Source organism: Mustelus asterias, chromosome 29 (genome assembly GCF_964213995.1).
Source record: "Mustelus asterias chromosome 29, sMusAst1.hap1.1, whole genome shotgun sequence".
Classification (NCBI taxonomy): Eukaryota; Metazoa; Chordata; class Chondrichthyes; order Carcharhiniformes; family Triakidae; genus Mustelus; species Mustelus asterias.
Window position 1 is genome coordinate 5,953,289 of NC_135829.1, and position 17,900 is coordinate 5,971,188.

The following is a 17,900-nucleotide window of genomic DNA, read 5'->3' on the forward strand; positions in this document are numbered from 1 at the left end:
AGAGCTTCTGGCGGCTCTCTAACTCAGATTGGAGGGGGGGGGGGGTGGGGGGGGGGTGAAGGTGGGCCAGATCATTCTCTGGTGTGGGGGGGAGGGGAGGGGGGCGCTGCAATCGGTGGGGTGGAAATGGGGCAGGGAGTCGCGATCGGTCTGGGTAGTGGGGGAGGGGGGGGGTGTGGTTAAGGGGGACAGTAATGTTGTGGGGATGGGGCAATGTCTGTGAGAGCCATCTTTATCCGCTCCCGGGCCGCTTTATCCGCTTTTTGCGGCCCAGGAGCAATGTGACAGGGGCACGTTTTTCAATCTTTCTTTTCACTGCGCACAGTGCGATTCAGACTCGCAATTATTTTTTCAGGCCAAGTGCACATAGGGGCGCCTGAGAGCAGTTTTCCAAGTCAGATCTGAATTGCACCCAGATTCAGCACTTAGAACCAAAATGGTAAAATCGGACCTATTGTGAGCAATTTTGAGCCCTGTATCTAAGGAAGGATGTGCTAGACCTGGAGAGGATCCAGAGAATGATCTCGGGAATGAAAAGCTTGATGTATGAGGAGTGTTTGAGGACTCTGGCTCCATATTCGATGGAGTTTAAAAGGATGAAGGGGGGATAGCATTGAAACTTACAGAATACTGAAAGGCCTGGATAGAGTGGACTTGGGGAAGCTGTTTCCATTCGTCGGACAGATTAGGATCTGAGGGCACAGCCTCAGAGTAAAGGGACGACCCGTTATAACCAAGATGAGGATGAATTTCTTCAGGCAGAGGGTGGTGAATCTATGGAATTCATTGCCACAGAAGGCTGTGGAGGCCAGGTCATTGAGTCTATTTAAGACAGAAATAGATAGGTTCTTGATTGGCAAGGGGATCAAAGGTTACGGGGAAGAGGTGGGAGAATGGGATTGAAAAACTTATCAGCCATAATTGGATGGCATAGCAGACTCAATGGGCCGAATGGCCTAATTCTGCTCCTATATCTTACGGTCTGAAACAAAACTTGCCTGCAACACCTGCAAAAAGACTAAAACTGGATGGCTACACTACACAAAAAAAACTCCAGTTCAATTTTGGGATAACCAAATTGATTTGCCCAAGAATCAATTGTATTCATAGACGAGTGGATGAAATTTTCACTTCATCTACCAGTTGTCAAGTGGCCAATTCATAAAGATATGTATTCCACAAACCATTCATCAATAAAATCCTTTTTGAATGGTTAGCCAAAGTTTAATTGCCAAATGAAACACTTAAACCCATCTAGGTTTACACAAAACTTCGGATTGATTTGTATTGTTGTACTGCACATCCTGAAAAATCCACCCAGCAAGATGTGTTTAGTTTCTAAGGGATGAGATAATGGAAGAAATGGCAATAAACTGGTGAATGGCAGAATGTTAGAGGCTATTTTAGTTAAAATATTCACAAGTGCAAAATGGATTGGTCTTATTAGGAGTAAGGATCGTTAACTTATTTGGTTTCATATTAACCAGGTAAAGCAGATTCGAAAGACAGAATCTGCTTGCCCAGTTGTTCCTATCACGGTTTGGTGGAAATGTTCCTTTTAAATCTGAAAGAAATGTCATATCATTGTTCCCGCTCCCTAAATGTGACTATCAAGGTCTCACATCTTTTGCAGAGTTAGCTGAAGCCTTGTTGATCAGGACAGTTAGTAACACTGACCATTTCCAAGGTGCAATGGCAGGAAATCCAGAGGATTCCCAGAGGATCAAACTGACCCTGGTTTGCTTCAAATTAACTGTTTAACACACTTGCCCCAAGAGGCAATATGCCTTTGTTTAAAAAGGCTGAAAAACACTTGCTGGATGTTTCTCATGAAATAAAAGAAAGGAAGCAGCAAAATTCTTACCCCCTTCATCGCCTCAAGGATTAATTCATTATTTCTCGGGAAAAATAGCCAATTATCCTCCAGTGTCCCACAACATAATTTAAGAACTGAAAAATCAGCAAACTATTTAGCTGCTGTACATGCATTTGAAACAGGGATCAGTGAATAGCAATCAGGAGTGGGCACCGAGGTGAATTTACACCATCTTAAGTGGCAAAGTCAAGGCAAAATATTAATTTGCTCACTACGGCAAGTTCAAAGCAACATCATACAACAAAACTTTCAAATTTAAATGAATGATCCAGTATGGATGTATTGAGCATCACTAATTATTTGTGTCAATGATGTGGAGATGCTGGCGTTGGACTGGGGTGGGCACAGTAAGAAGTCTCACAACACCAGGTTAAAGTCCAACAGGTTTATTTGGGAGCATGAGCTTTCGGAGCGCTGCTCCATCATCAGGTGAGTGGAGAGTTGCATCCACAAACAGGGCGTATATAGACAGACTCAATTGCAAGATAATGGTTGGAATGTGAGTCGGCCAACGTCGGCTACCTAATATGCTGCAGGAAAGGATGTCCCGAGGCATGGTACATTGGCAAGACCATGCAGACGCTACGACAACGGATGAACGGACACCGCGCGACAATCACCAGGCAGGAGTGTTCCTGTCCTGTCGGTGAACACTTCAGCAGTCCAGGGCATTCAGCCTCCGATCTTCGGGTAAGTGTTCTCCAAGGCGGCCTTCAAGACACACGACAATGCAGAATTGCCGAGCAGAAGCTGATAGCCAAGATCCGCACACATGAGGACAGCTTCAACCAGGACCTTGGGTGCATGTCACACTATGGTGTAACCCCCACCATTTGACCTGGGTTTGCAAAATCCTACTAATTGTCCTGGCTTGAGACAATTCACACCTCTTTAACCTGTGATTATCCCTCTCTCCACTCGCACTGTCTGTACCTGTAAAGATTTGATTACCTGTAAAGACTCGCAATCCAACCATTATCTTGCAATTGAGTCTGTGTCTATATACGCCCTGTTTGTGAACCCAACTCTCCACTCACCTGAGGAAGGAGCAGGGCTCCGAAAGCTCATGCTGCCAAATAAACCTGTTGGACTTTAACCTAGTGTTGTGAGACTTCTTATTTGTGTCAAGAGAACTAAAGAAACTAAGAACTGGAAGTATTTAACACACGCATGGGTTCCCCAGGGTTCTGTTCTCTTTCCACCTCAGTAGTCTCCTACATTCATCTGACTCTTGTGTTCATTTCATTTTGCCTTTATCAAATTGTCCCAAATTGTCTAATGAGCACAATCTTCACTCCTCAGAGTATAATGGCGTTTTTATAGGTTATCTGAAGACAATTTCAGGAACGGCACAGTGGTTAGCACTGCTGCTTCACAGCGCTAGGGACCCGGGTTCAATTCCCGCCTTGGGTCACTGTCTGTGTGGAGTCTGCACATTCTCCCTGTGTCTACGTGGGTTTCCTCCGGGTGCTCCGGTTTCCTCCCACAGTCTGAAAGACGTGCTGGTTGACCCAAACAGGCGCTGGACAGTGGCGACTAGGGAAATTTCACAGTAACTTCATTGCAGTGTTAATGTAAGCCTACTTGTGACACTAATAAAGAAACTTTACTTTATTTTACAATTTCTTGACATCACTGTCAATATCCAATGACCTTGTCCACTTCACTAGCATCGGTCTGTACATCAGTACGATTTATTGTACAATGTTTTATATTTTTAAATAATTAGACCTTCGATAAGAAGCACCCATCTCCTGATTACAACATTTTCCAGTTTTCACAAACACAGTGGGCCTCAATAATCCTCTCCCACTGAGAAGGGCAGCAGATACATGCTAACATCACCACGTGCAAGATACCCTCCAAGCCACACATCATCTTGACTTGGAAATATATAGCCGTCCCTTCACTGTAGCTGGGTCAAAATCCTGGAACACCCTTCATAACAGCACAGTGGATGGACCGGCACCACATGGACTATAGCAGTTCAGGCAGTGGCTCAAGGGCAATTAGGGATGGGCAATAAATGCTGGCATTTCACATCCTGTGAAAGATTTTTTTTTTAAATGGCTTGAGAGTCACTTCCATATTTACTCCTCTTCACCTGCGGCTTATTTTTCACTCAACACGTTTCTAGGTTTCCATTTATGACCTAACTGGCTGTAGAATCCAGTTGAGTGGGACTGCACTCACTTCATTCCATTTGACTTTGATTTGATTTGTTATTGTCACATGTATTGACATACGGTGAAAAGTATTGTTTCTTGCGCACTATACAGACAAAGCATACCGTTCATAGAGAAGGAGGGGAGAGAGTGCAGAATGTAGTGTTACAGTCATAGCTAGGGTGTAGAGAAAGATTAACTTAATGCAAGGTAGGCCCATTCAAAAGTCTGACGGCAGCAGGGAAGAAGCTGTTCTTGAGTCGGCTGATACATGACCTCAGACCTTTGTATCTGTTTCCCGACGGACGAAGGTGGAAGAGAGAATGTCCGGGGTGCACGGGGTCCTTAATTACGCTGGCTGCTTTGCCAGCCAGCATAATTTTGTTATTGAAATCATGTCTAGAAAACCAGCTGCAATGGCTTCACTTACTGCTCCCATACATTTATCTCTCGTACCTGAAAGGATCTATCCTTTACCTCTTCTCACTCATGTGTTGCTCCTCATTGATATCAGTGAAAATACATTAATTTTTACATGCACGCTGACAATACCCAGCTCTATCTTATCACCACCTCTCTGGATCCTTCTACCGTCTCTAAACTGTCAGGCTGTTTATTCTTTGAGTAGAAATTGCGTCCAATTAAATATTAGGGAGAATTAAAACCGCTGCCATTCGAAACCCCACATACGACACACCAACTCTCTGCCCCTCTCTCAATTGTGAGGCTGGGCCAAACTGTCTGAAACCTTGGATATATGATAGCTTATCGGGGGATCTGATCCCGATAAGTGATCACATATCCATGGTCATCACTAAGATCACCTATCCCCACCTCTGTAACATTCCCCCTACTCACATCTGTATGCCTGCTGCTGAAATCCTCATCCGTCCATTCGCTACTTCCAAACTTGACTATTTTAACACAAACCTGGCCGATTCTCACATTCTACCGTCTGTAAACTTGACATCATCCAAGCTTCTGCTTCATCCCGTCACCCCTCTGCTCACTGACATACACTGGCTCCCAATTAAGCAATGCCTCAAATTTAAAATTCTCATTTCCCCAGCCTCTCCCCATCTCCAACTCCCTTTAGCCCCACAATCCTCCCATGCACCTGCGCTTCTCCAATCTGGCTCCTTGAGCAAGCCAAATTTTAATTGTCCCATTATTGGTGACAGTGCCTTGGCCCTAACTTCTGGAATTCCCTTTCTAAATCTCCCCACCCCTGCACCTAGGATTCCTCTTTGGCATCCCTTAAAATCTCTTCCCTAACCAAACTTTCGTCATCTACCCTAGTGTCTCCTGATGTGGCTTAATATCATTTTGTTTTATACATTTCCCCTGTGAAGCACGTTAGGACATTATATTACATTAAAAGGTGCGACTTAAACACAAATTGTTGCTGCTGCAGAATGCTTAAAACAATGAATTTGACTGTCCTATCACATCTCCCAGAGATACTGCCAATGACTTCACATGCAATTATTTACTTGGAAGTGCAGTCACTGTTTTACTTGGGAATATTTGTAGCCATGTTGTTCATAGCTAAGGTGGCACAGTGGTTAGCACTGCTGCCTCACAGGGCCAGGAACCCGGGTTCAATTCCCGGCTTGGGTCACTTGTCTGTGTGGAGTTTGCACGTTCTCCCCGTGTCTGTGTGGGTTTCCTCCAGGTGCTCCGGTTTCTTCCCACAGTCCGAAAGGCGTGCTGGTTAGGTGGATTGGCCATGCTAAATTCTCCCGGAGAGTGGTGACTAGGGGATTTTCACAGTAACTTCATTGCAGTGTGAATGTAAGCCTTCTTGTGACTAATAAACTTTAAGTCACCTAAACGGTTGACAGATGACTAACCAGTTAAAAGACAGAAGATGGTGGCTATGCACAGCAGGTCTATCAGCATCTGAGCTTTTCAGATCTGCTGTATATTTCCCACACTTTCTGCTCATGGTTCAGACTTCCAATTGTCACAGCTTTGTTCTTATTTGTACTCTTTTTGATTGTGTTGGAGTGTAAGAGAGTGTGGGAAGATCAGTCAGAACATCACAAGCACTCCCTATTCTTATTAGCTCCCAATTAGCTAAGGAATAATGTGACTGATAATGTAACATTGCTACATGACCGCAAGAAACTGCTAGTCTAGATTAGGTGTTCAAGTGCTGCAGTGAAGCTCAAACTCAAACCTTTTGACCCACAAAGCGCTGTACCCGCTCCCTCTTGTGCGCTTCAGCGAGGCGTTATCCTAGCATCCGTAGGAAGAGTAAAGGGTCACTTGGCAACCTTGTATATTGGCACATGAAAACTGAATTCCAATATCATCTTAAAATTAGATCTGGGACTCTTGGGAATCAAGGAAATCAGGAACTCACTCCTAGAAAAGGTTGTGGAAGCCTACTGAATTTTTTAAGCCCAAGATTGCGAGGTTTTTGTTTGTAAGATCATCAGGGAATAACACTGGTAAATGAAACTCAGGTACAAATCAGCCAAGATCTAACTGAATGGTGGAACATGCTTGACGGGGCTATCTAGTTGACCACTGTTACTATGTTGCTGGAACTAAAGCGCCTCATCACTCTGCAGCATTCGGGAGGCTGGTCCTCTCGTAAGCCATTCTTGCAATTTGGATCCATAAAAAACGTTAGTGAATAACAGTACTCAAACAGGTCACACCATTTCATAACCTCTCACATAATGCAACTCTATCAGAGTGCAATTGCTGCCTATGGAACCATACCCCAGCCAGATGCTCTGCCTTCCAGAAAAACAGGGAGAAAAAGAGATAAAATGGACAAAGAAGGAAAAAAAACCATCAAAATTCAGATTTTTTGAAAAACTAATTGCGTCATAGAATAGAATCCCTACAGTGCAGAAGAAGGCCATTCAGCCCATTGAGGTCTGTACCGACCATAATCCCACCCAGGCCCTATTCATGTAACCCCACACCATTTGCCCTGCTAATCCCCCGACACTAGGGTCAATTTAGCATGGCCAATCAACCTAACCCACAGATCTTTGGACTGTGGGAGAAAACTGGAGCACCCGGAGGAAACCCATGCAGACATGGGGAGAACGTGCAAACTCCACACAGACAGTGACCCGAGGCCGGAATTGAACCCGGGTCCCTGGTGCTGTGAGGCAGCAGTGCTAACCACTGTGCCACCATGCCATCATATTTCAAGAGATCATTAAACTTGAATAAAGAATCTTCATTGTGGCTGCCGCAGGGGAAATGCATTTTTGTTCCATGCATCTGATATTGCAAATAAACTGGGGAGTGGAGGAAGAATAAAAAATAATTTAGAAAACGTATTTAACATTACAAAATGTCCCAACAAAGGAGGAAGAGACAGATGGGAATTGGGATGCTGAAGCTGCGACTGAAAATTTGTGCTATTTTCTATTGATGGCCGAGTTTTAATTGAACTGTATTGTAAAATTATAAATAAATGGATAAACAGCGAGCAATAGAAAATTCCCCACCTTTCAGTTTGAACCCACTGTGGTTTCCTACCAGTTAGGCATACAGACAATTTTGCTGACTACTCAAATACTATTCCCCAAATGCAATTCACTCCTTAGCACAGGATCAGGAAACACATCCTTTATCACATTCCTTCGACGTCTGTAAACCGAAGTCAACTGAATTCGAAGTAGGAAGCTAGTCGTGAAGGATTTCCTGCTGCTTTTTTTTTCCAATTTGGGACGATTAATCTTTCAAAGCATCGCACTGATCAACTGAGTTTTTCAAGGATCGTGCAATTTTCAAATATGTTTGCACAAACGCTGTTACATATTAAAATTAAAAGTGCCCAAAAATGCAGCGTAAAACAAGAACAGGACATTGACTGTTGCTGCTGCCAATAGTGTGCTAAAAAGTCAAAACATAAAATAAAAATAAATCCATTTCAAAGTTATGGCATGAATTGCCCATTTTCAGATTGAGTGAATATCGCTATCAATACGGGGTCACAGTAATAGAAAGCTTTCATTTATGCAATGACTTTCATGTCCGCACCACTTGACAGCCGGTGATTTGCTTTTGAACTGTAGTTACTGTTGTTACAGAGGCACTCAAAGCTCCCAATCTGGGTGCAGCTCGATCCCTCAATATTGGTTAGGTTTATTTGTTAGTGTCACAAGTAGGCTTACATTAACACTGCAATGAAGCTACTGTGAAAATCCCCTAGTCACCACACTCCAGCACCTGTTCAGGTAACTGAGGGAGAATTTAGCGTGGTCAATCCACCTAACCAGCACATCTTTCGGACTCTGGGAGGAAACCGGAGCACCCACAGACACAGGGAGAACGTGCAGACTCTGCACAGAATCGAACCCAGGGCAAACCTGGGCATTGTGATGCAGAAGTACAAGAACATTCCCTGGCCTTCTTTAATTATAGCCAGTCTTTTATATTTCCCTGTAGAAGCGGGACTGGACATTTAACTTTACATTCAAAAGACAATACTGCACTCCCACATTACTCCACTGAAATGTCAGCCTAATTTATGGACCATATGTTATACAATACGTGCAGATAAGAATTGATGCCAAGCTTGTTCTCCACACTTACATCATCCTGAATGCACAACAACCCATCAGTTACATGGATCAATTATGCTTAGTAGTGCCATCAGTACATATGTTTACTCCGCAAGGTGAAACTACCTTTTACTTTACTTTCAAATTCTCCCACTGAATGGAAATTTACGAGGCTGCCTTTGGGGTATGCTTGTAGTTAGTTGTAGGCTATAATTATCTGCAGAAACATTCCAGCAAGCCCAACAATCTGAAGATACCAAAGCAAGCGAAGCACAATTAATATTGGTGACGGTGATGGTTCTGTACTCAGATATGTGCCAATTGAACAGGAAATGCTTTTGAGTTAAGCTGAAAAGAAGATTAATTGCTCCAGCAGTTAACAACACAAAAAGCAGATATGCTACCTTATCTCTAAAACTGCCTTTTCAGGTAATTGTCACAAAAATAAAGCAGCACTTTTAGTCTGTTCAGTATCAGGAATGAAATCAAGCCATAAGTTCTTTGAAGAGATAACAAATAGGTTAGACCAAGGAGAGCCAATGGATGTTATCTATCTTGACTTCCAAAAGGCCTTTGACAAGGTGCCTCACGGGAGACTGCTGAGTAAAATAAGGGCCCATGGTATTCAAGGCAAGGTACTAACATGGATTGACGATTGGCTGTCAGACAGAAGGCAGAGAGTTGGGATAAAAGGTTCTTTCTCAGAATGGCAACCGGTGACAAGTGGTGTCCCGCAGGGTTCAGTGTTGGGGCCACAGCTGTTCTCTTTATATATTAACGATCTAGATGACGGGACTGGGGGCATTCTGGCCAAGTTTGCCGATGATACAAAGATAGGTGGAGGGGCAGGTAGTATTGAGGAGGTGGGGAGGCTGCAGAAAGATTTAGACAGTTTAGGAGAGTGGTCCAAGAAGTGGCTGATGAAATTCAACGTGGGCAAGTGCGAGGTCTTGCACTTTGGAAAAAAGAATAGAGGCATGGACTATTTTCTAAACGGTGACAAAATTCATAATGCTAAAGTGCAAAGGGACTTGGGAGTCCTAGTCCAGGATTCTCTAAAGGTAAACTTGCAGGTTGAGTCCGTAATTAAGAAAGCAAATGTAATGTTGTCATTTATCTCAAGAGGCTTGGAATACAAAAGCAGGGATGTACTTCTGAGGCTTTATAAAGCACTGGTTAGGCCCCATTTGGAGTACTGTGAGCAATTTTGGGCCCCACACCTCAGGAAGGACATACTGGCACTGGAGCGGGTCCAGCGGAGATTCACACGGATGATCCCGGGAATGGTAGGCCTGACATACGATGAACGTCTGAGGATCGTGGGATTGTATTCATTGGAGTTTAGGAGGTTGAGGGGAGATCTAATAGAAACTTACAAGATAATGAACGGCTTAGATAGGATGGACGTAGGGAAGTTGTTTCCATTAGCAGGGGAGACTAGGACGCGGGGGCACAGCCTTAGAATAAAAGGGAGTCACTTTAGAACAGAGATGAGGAGAAATTTCTTCAGCCAGAGAGTGGTAGGTCTGTGGAATTCATTGCCACAGAGGGCTGTGGAGGCCGAGACGTTAAGCGTCTTCAAGACAGAAATTGATAAATTCTTGATTTCTCGAGGAATTAAGGGCTATGGGGAGAGAGCGGGTAAATGGAGTTGAAATCAACCATGATTGAATGGTGGAGTGGACTCGATGGGCCGAATGGCCTTACTTCCGCTCCTATGTCTTATGGTCTTATGGTCTTATAAGTATTCAAAATTTGTTATTTAAATAATAGAATAATCAGCAGTCCCAGTTGGCTGCATGCCTGATAAGTACTCTAAATTTATCTATTAGTCTGCATTCCGCACTGTTCTAAAACACAAATGAGTCAAGTACTGCACAACAGTGTCCTCTGTCTTGCACATACTTTCAGATTATTTAATAATTTAGATAATTTTGTTGCAAAAAAAAACATATTGCGGTATCTGCAAAGAATTTCTCCAGCCTAGAATCCACCGAATGCATTCCTCCAACTCCAGTATTCCCACTTCTTTCACCACACCACTGGCTGCGAGGCCATCTGGGCCTTAATCTCTGGAATTCCCCCTGTAAATGCCTTTGCCTCGCCACCTCTCTTCTCTAAGAAGCTATATAAAATTTACCTCTTTAACCGAGGGTTTGGACACCTGTCCTAATGTTTCTTTGGTGGAATGTCAATTTCCTTCTGCCAATTTATACTCCCGAGAAGAGCCTTGGGACATCAATAACTTTAAAAGCACCTATACCTGCAAATTGTAGTTGAAAAATATTTAGACCAGTCACAGGTGTAGCAGCCCAATACGATGATATGAATCCAACCAGACACAAATGAAATTAATACGTATATTTAACACAGGAGACAGCCAATCATGTCTGCACCCGCTCTTCGAATGAGCATTTTGCCGGATGCGTTTTCCCCATAACCCTGCATTGTTGGCGGCACAGTGGTTAGCACTGCTGCCTCACAGCTCCAGGGACCTGGGTTCGATTCCCGGCTTGGGTCACTGTCTGTGTGAAGTCTGCACATTCTCCCCGTGTCTGCATGGGTTTCCTCCGGTTTCCTTCCACAGTCCAAAGATGTGTGGGTTAGGTTGATTGGCCATGCTAAAAATTGCCCTTAGTGTCCTGAGATGCGTAGGTTCGAGGGATTAGTGGGTAAATATGTAGGGATATGGGGGTAGGGCCTGGGTGGGATCGTGGTCGTTGCAGACTCAATGGGCCGAATGGCCTCTTTCTGTACTGTAGAGTTTCTATGATTCTTTCTATGATTATTTTCACAATCATCTAATTCTCTCTTGAATACCTCGACTGAACCGGATTCTGCCACAATCTCAGGCAATGCATCCCAGACACTAACCACTCGCTGCATGAAAACGTTTTTGCTCATATTGATTTTTTAAACCAATTTCCTTACATCGGTGCCCACTGACTCTCGATCCTTCCACCAAACAGAGCAGTTTCCCCCCATCTACACTGTTCAGTCCCCTCATGAATGTTAATAGAATCAGAATCCCTCCAGTGCAGAAGAGGCCATTTGGGCGGGATTTTCCGGCTTTGGGGCATGCGCAGCCAGAAATTCCCTTCCGAGGTCAGTGACCCCTTGCATGGTCCATGTCCCGCCCGCTACGATTCCCGCGGCGGGCAGGATGGAAAAATTCCACCCATTAAGTCTGGACTGACACTCCTCTCCTCTCAGCCTGCTTTTCTGCAAAGGAGAACAGTCCCAACTTCTCCAATCTATCTTCATAACTGAAGATACTCATTCCTGGAATAGTTCTAGCAAATCTCTTCTGCACTCTCTGCAATACCTTCACATCCTTCCTAAAATGCGGTGCCCTGAACTGATCACAGTACTCAGCCGAGATCTATTTTGTGTCTTATAATAGCTCAACATAACCTTCTTGCTGTTGCACTCCATGCCCCTATTAATAAGCCTAGCATACTGTATGCTTTATTAACTGTTCTCTCAACCTGTTCTGCCGTCTTAAATGAGTTAATCACATACACACCGAGGTCCCTCTGCTCCTGCTTCCCACTTAAGAGTAGTACCTTTTATTGTAAACACTCTCTCTTTATAGCTTACTATCAGATCTCCCATAGCATTGTATTTTCTGATTTACCACACGCAATGTTTTCTAATGACAAGAGTGTTCTACCCAGCAATTGTTGTATTACCAGAGGCATACTATGTCTCTGAAAATACTTTCTCAGAAGAGGAAGGAATGTCTGGGAAAAAGCTATCCACTGCGAAACTGGATGTGTTTAAATGACATGTTCTTTTAAGTCTAGCTTACCAGAGAAGAAATTTAAGCCATTTGCTCAGTAACTATGGGAAATGGATCTAAATAAATAGGTACTTCTTGATGTTAGAGGCTGTTAATTAGTTTGTTTTTAAAAAGTGCATATTTTAGAAGATGCTACTTGCTCATTGATAGATGTCTGAGGCTTGATGTTGCGTTTGTTGCTATTTTGTGAATTTGAGTCATGGACACAAGAGCGACATTTGTGGTGATAAACTAGGACAGTCCAAAGCTTTGTGTAGCATTATTCATTCATGGAGCACCTATTGATTTTTCCTCATTTACAAAACAATATCTCAATCCGCTTCCCAACAGCCATGCAAAAGATTTTAAACCTGGGCCTTCTTCACCTTCAGGTTATACATGATGATATAACTGAGCACTTTTAACCTATGAATTCCTTGTTCTTGATACTATTTGAGTTAATTACATTGCCATCCTGACTTGAAAATACATCACTGTTCCACCAGTGTCATTGGGTCAAAATTGGAGAACTCCCTAACAGCACCATGGGTGCCCAGCGGCACAGTGGTTAGCAATGCTGCCTCATAGCGCCAGGGATGCAGGTCTGATTCCCAGCTTGGGTTACTGTCTGTGTGGAGCTTGCACGTTCTCCCTGTGTCTGCGAGAGTTTAAAGTTTATTTATTAGTCACAAGTAAGGTTTACATTAACACTGCAATGAAGTTACAGTGAAATTCCTCTAGTCGCCACACTCCAGCGCCTGTTCAGGTCAATGCACCTAACCAGCATGTCTTTCGGACTGTGGGAGGAAACTGGAGCACCCGCAGGAAATCCACGCAGACACGGGGAGAACGTGCAGACTCCGCACAGACAGTGACCCAAGCCGGGAATCGAACCCGGGTCCCTGGCGCTGTGAGGCAGCAGTGCTAACCACTGCACCACCGTACCACTCCAGCAAAAGGAAAACGCAAATCTCACTGGTCGGTACTCTTCCTCCTGATTAATGAGGGAGAGAAACGCAGGAATGTGTACCAGTCTGTTCATCATTGTCACCCGAATTCTAAAATATTTTACCGCAAAAAACCAAATTCACCAAATTACAATTTATACTAGAACACAGGACTTACTACCACTTTAGCTTTTTCCTTTACTGACAATGTTTCCTCCAGGTGCTCTGGTTTCCTCCCACAATCTAAACGTCATGCTGGTTAGCGTGCACTGGCCGTGCTAAATTCTCCCTCGGTGTACCCAGACAGGCGTCAGAGTGTGGTGACTAGGGGAATTTCACAGTAACTTCATTGCAGTGTTAATGTAAGCCTACTTGTGACACTAATAATAAATAATAATAACCTACACCACACAACCGCAGCGGTTCATGGCAGCAGCTCACTGTTTCTCGAGGGCAAATAGGGGTCAAAACAAATACAGACCTTGCCCAGATATGCTCACATCCTCTGAAGTAATAAAAACAAAATATTAAGTCTTCAATAAGAAGCAAAGAGCATCATGCAGAGATAATTTGACATTACAATGATCCAAATAAACTACTTTTCAGAAGCGAGATTACACAAAAGAAATTCCCAGTCTACAATATGAATTTACAAAATATTCTTATTGCAAATTACTGTAGTTAGTGCCAAAAGCCCTCAAGGCATACTGTATTTAATGTAAATCAACTATTGACATTTACAAGCAGAAAATCATGCCAAGTAAATTTAAATTGATAGCGCAGCACACTATTTATTTCACTTGTTTTAATGTCTATTAAACATACTTACAATATATGTTCATTTGTTCATATATTGTAAGTATTTTAGATGCTATTAAATTTTGAAGCTTCTTGAATAGCTCCCCCAGTGGTTGAATGGGTAATTGTATCACAGTGTGGGAACATCAAATTGTCTCAACATTCTTGAGCCAGCAAAGGGAAAACGCAAATCTCACTGGTCGGTACTCTTCTTCCTGATTAATGAGAGAAACGCAGGAATGTGTACCAGTCCGTTCATCATTGTCACCCGAATTCTAAAATATTTTACCGCAAAAAATCAAATCCACCAAATTACAATTTATACTAGAATGCAGAGCTTGCTACCATTGTAGCTTGTTCCTTTACTGACAAGTTTGTGTGATATATAGCAATGGGCAATAAGCCTAGTTCATGTGTTTTCACAAGCTCTGTTAACAAGATTTAACTGAATGGAAGTGTAATATACACAAACTGCGTAAGCATCTAGTCTGAAGTTAAGGCAATACATCGATAAGCAGAACTACAATCCAAGAAATCCAAGTGAATTTTGTAACAATTTCTATAGGATGAGCCTGATTGAATTTTTGATGTTATTTATATTGACACCCAAAAGGCATTTGACAAAGCCCCCTCTGTTAGCTAAAGGTGAAGCTCATGAAATCAAGGGGAAATTATTGACCTGGTGAGGAAACTAACTGGAGAGAAATATGGATAATGCTCAGGTACTCTCACTGGCAGGATGTGACTCATGGTAGCCTACCAGGATCTGTGGTGCCGTCTCAACTATTTACTGCATTAATTAACAATTTAGATGAAGTGATAGAATGACGATTGTAGATGGAAGCATGGATGGAGATTTTAATAGATTCAGTGAATAAGCAAATATGAGATCACCTATTTTGGACCCAAAAGGATAGTTTCTAAAATGGTGAAAAGCTAGAAAAATCCAAAGCGTCTTGAAGGTCCAGGTACAAAGATCACTAAAATATCATGAGCAACTACAGAAAATAATTAAAAAGGCTAAGAGAATAGAGGCCTTTATAGCTACTGGACTAGAATGCAAGGAAATAGAAGTCATGATTCAGTTATTCAAAGCCCTGATTAGACCACACCTGGACTACTGTGTACAGTTCTGTGCAACACACTTTGAAAGGATATACTGCCCTTGAAGGGAGATTTAATCAATATAATATCTAGACTCAGAGTTAACTTATGAAGAGAGATTACACAATTCCCTAGCATTTAGAATGTTAAGGGGTGAAAAGCCATCAGAAATTAGTTCTGCTGTTTGATTAACGTAGGACTGGGGGCATTGTCTAAAACTGGAGCCAGAACTCTCAGGAGTGAAATGAGGAAACATTTCTTCACGGAAAGGGTGGTAGAGGTTTGGAACTCTCTTCCGCAAAGGACAATGGATGCCAGATCATTGTTTAAATCTCATAGTGATAGACATTTGTTAATTAAAAATATTAATGGATATAGGGGAAAGGTGGGGATATGCAGTTAAGTTACAGGTCAATCATGATCTCACCAAATGATGGGAGAGTTCAAAGAAGTTAAATGCCTTATTCGTACATTCCCAAGAATATTATGTCAAATGCCACAGACAAACTTTAGCTCTAAGGTAGGGATCTATCTATTCAGAGAATAGAGGCTACAGTTTTAAAGCTTATTTATTAGTATCACAGGTAGGCTTATATTAACACTGCAATTAAATTACTGTGACCTAGTCGCCACAATCTGGCACCTGTTCGGGTACACAGAGAGAATTTAGCATGGCCAATGCACCTAACCAACACGTCTTTCAGACTGTGGGAGGAAACCAAAGCACCCAGAGTAAACCCACGCAAACACGGGGAGAACGTGCAGACTCTGCACAGACAGTGACCCGAGCCGGGAATCGAACCAGGGTCTCTGTGAAGCAGCAGTGCAAACCACTGTGCCACCATGACTATGGTGAAAGGAGTGAATTTCTCATGGAAAATAAATCTGTCCTATTTCCTAAGTAATTAAATGAGAATTCAACATTTAATTTCACACTAAAACAGGCCACCAATTACTTAATATACTGAATATGCACAGTACTTCAGACTGACGTCCTTCAATCGGAGGACATACTCTTTTCACCCCATCAATCTATTTGCTTGACAGCTGTTCGTGGCTTGAAATTTGATCAAGTAGGTGCCCATTTTTTCAGAGCAAGACCCGAATCGTCAAATCTCTGCAATCACTTTAAACGGGTCCAATGCAAGGAGACATTAAAAGTGATTTTTCACTCATTAGAAATAAGTAAATTTACAATGAATACATTTAAAACCTAATCCAAGGTTAATCTCGATGAACTTTACATCTGAAGGGACATTTCCAAGGAGGTGGGAAAAAATGCAGTGAGAAATACATCGTTGAACAATTACAGGTCACGGTCTTATAAAACGCATAGCGAACAGCAATAAATTGATTTCATATCCCACTTGTGGAACTGAATATAATTACGAAATCTGCCCACTCATAAGACATTTCTAATCCCACAGCTCACCACCTATCCTCTTCATGTCTGCACATAACGGATCGACATTGTTTTCACAACTGTAATTACCACTAATGTAAATCACTAATCTAAATATATGTCAAACTACTTTGATTTGAATCACTGTTATTGTATAAACTGGCGATATCTTTCCCACTTGCAATTATTCCGACATCGTCCAGATGTATTTTTTCAGAGGTTTAACCGCTTTGAACACATTTTTTTAAATACATGCACTCGGAGTTCCGTTGCAAATAGCAATCGCTGCAAACTCTAAATGACATTTCCTCACTTGTTAAACATTTTTTTTGGTTGTGGGGCCAATAATGCAGCATCTCCAACAGCCCAATCCATCGTATGATATTGAATTCAAATCGTGCATCACGAAATAATATGAAACTTTCGGATGATGGCTCTCTCCATCCGAAGTTTCTCAATAAAAAATGCACCTAATTTCTGATATTCAACACAATTGATGCAGTTTTTAAAAAAAGTCAAGCTAACAATTATTCATGTAGACAGATTTAAATATAAATTACGCAGCTCCTGTCCATAAAACAAAAATAACATCTTTGCCACAGTCTATAGAAAGAAAATATCTTTGCCATAATCCTATAGAAAGATAACATTTTTGCCACAGTCTTATAGAAAGATAACACCTTTGCCACAGTCATATAGAAACATCTTTGCCACATTCCTATAAAAAGATAACATCTTTGCCACGGTCATATAGAAAGGAAACATCTTTGCCACATTCCTATAGAACATGGTCAAAAGGGACAAGAACTCTGTCCCAGCCACGACGTTCACAAATTAACTTTATTAAACCCTTATCAAACCAATTTCATCTGAAAACAAAAAGAAATAGGTGCGTTTGAAAAGTCTCCCTTTAAAACACCAAAGCCTTAAAGACTTGGGTATAATGTCCACTGCTCAATAGCAGGAGCAAGCAATTCGTTTTGGACCGATTGTGTAGATTAAATCCAATCTCCTCTGCTTATATCAGGGGATTGTTCTGTACGGGTTGGTATTTAATGAACCATCACAAATAATAAATGGCATTCTCTCCCACTCCACCCCCCGCGCCTCCAAAACACACAACGTTATAGAGTTAAAAAGTTTGCCAGAAAGGAGGGTCTTTAAAACTTTGCACGTCGAAATCAAAGGGGGTAAAACTTGTCCCTAAAATGTCCAAATGTAATTTAAGCCACCCCATAAGTGCTGCAGGGAGCGAGTGGGGTGCCACATTGCCGACAGGAGCTTGATTG

At 42.3% G+C, this 17,900-nt stretch overlaps 1 protein-coding gene across 4 annotated transcripts in view; it reads right to left on the bottom strand.

The window, feature by feature from the left end:
- Nucleotides 1-17,900, bottom strand: part of peak1 (pseudopodium-enriched atypical kinase 1) — a 239,668-nt gene that overhangs the window by 221,356 nt on the left and 412 nt on the right. The gene's annotated exons all lie outside the window — the stretch shown is intronic.